This window comes from Sinocyclocheilus grahami, unplaced genomic scaffold (genome assembly GCF_001515645.1).
Source record: "Sinocyclocheilus grahami isolate Dianchi unplaced genomic scaffold, SAMN03320097.WGS_v1.1 scaffold312.1, whole genome shotgun sequence".
NCBI lineage: Eukaryota > Metazoa > Chordata > Actinopteri > Cypriniformes > Cyprinidae > Sinocyclocheilus > Sinocyclocheilus grahami.
In genome coordinates this window covers 1,077,726-1,079,560 of record NW_015505491.1, presented here as the reverse complement: position 1 = coordinate 1,079,560, position 1,835 = coordinate 1,077,726, and positions in this window count along the sequence as shown.

Sequence of the window (1,835 nt, the reverse complement as noted above, 5' to 3'; positions counted from 1 at the left end):
GCGGGGTTTATTGTGAAAACCTGGCAACCCTGCTTCTGTGGTTCGTCTTATCATGTGTTAGTGAACAAGTATGAACCTTTCCCTGAAACTTGTTTATTTCTATTTCTGTTTTGTTTGCAGCGAACAGAAATAACTTTTTTCATTGCCAGCCATTACTGCTACGTGCTGTTTTGCATCTAATAAACATAAGCTGAACCAAACTACAACATTGGAAACAAGATATACAATTAAGGATAGGCCAAACTTTATTAAAAATACAAGATGAAAAGTTTAACAATTCAGAAGCAATAGAATCTTTTTAAGCAAATGAATCGGTCAGCTGAAAAATGCCCTAAATGTTACATTACTTCTTACTGCTGCCTCCATTACATCACAATGAAGCCCCTGATTAACATGTTTAAAAAGCAGCATCATGCAATACAGACCACAAGCAGACTAATTATAACATCCAATTATGAAGAAAATGTCATTATGAGTCACAATATGAATTTGAGAAAATATACAGCATGTGGGAATGTTTTGCAACATTGCAAGGATTTAATTTGATCAAATACATGTTATACTGACTGTGGAATCAAAAAGTTATAAATTACAGTTCATAAAAATTGCAGTTAATCTTTTGTGTGCTCTCGTATTTTTCTTCCTATTGCTCACAGTTAATGATGATTCAGTATTTGTCTCCCCCATAAAGGCATTACATAATGCACATGCCAGTTAGATATTTCCTGTGGCATTAATTACCTTTTTGCAATAAATTTTATTGTGTAGAAATAGTCAAACCCAATCATTTTCACAGAGTATTTTGAATATTCTGCAGTATCATCTAATCTTTCTGAATATGATCATGTGGTAGGGAATTATTCAAGAAAAATCAAGATAATCTTATGTCAGATAATAAAATCAGCGATGGAGATGGAAGTGTCAGGTAACAGTATCAGCAGGCATATAAACAATAAATGTATTTATTTTGGAATATCAAAAAAAAAATCAGACAATCTAACATAAAAGCTAGATGGAAGAAAGTTACAGACACCTGGACAGAGATGAACAGATCTTAAATTGTTTCAGGGAATGAGGAGGGTGCTTGACTATGGGCTCCACTGAGGGTTCCCAGCTGAAAAGACCAGCAAATGTTGCATTTTAGAAGCTGATGTGCCAGTCAGGACTAACCAACAAGAAAAGTGAAGCAGCTTTACCAGAATTGGTTGCTGGTGAACAGCCAGACAACTTCATATTGGTTTCAGTTGATCTTTTCTACAGAGGTTTAATGCTCAGAAATACCTTTTTTGACAAGCAACACTTAGTACAAACCACGTCCTACACATGTATTTATCAGGTAACAGCAGGCTGATTACATCATCAATAATACAAGAAATTAGCCATTGCCGACACGATGGCTTCACATTCAAGCATGCACTGATCTGGTCATGGGCTCTGTAAAGAACTCTAAATGCATTGCAAGAATACAGACATTGTAATATTTACATTTACAGTATACACTAAAACCTGAGTGTACAGGCATGAGGGATTTCATTTGTTGGTTATACCATTGTTAAATCTATTACAAAGTACTAAGTCGCCTCTAATACCCAGCCAGTCACTGTATGCCCTCACTGTTGATTACACCTAATATGTAGGAATATCTTCATTATTTTTTTAATACGACTAATTGTTATGTAATCACTTGCAAAGCCAGCAAAACCATATATACCTAGCCTATGTCTCTGTTTTAAACATCAGTGATAAATTGGGTATGTTGCTATGCATCTGGGAGAGAGAGACAGAGGAAGACCTCTTTACTCTGCACTGTCCCAGTCTTTTTTGATTTGCAGGTT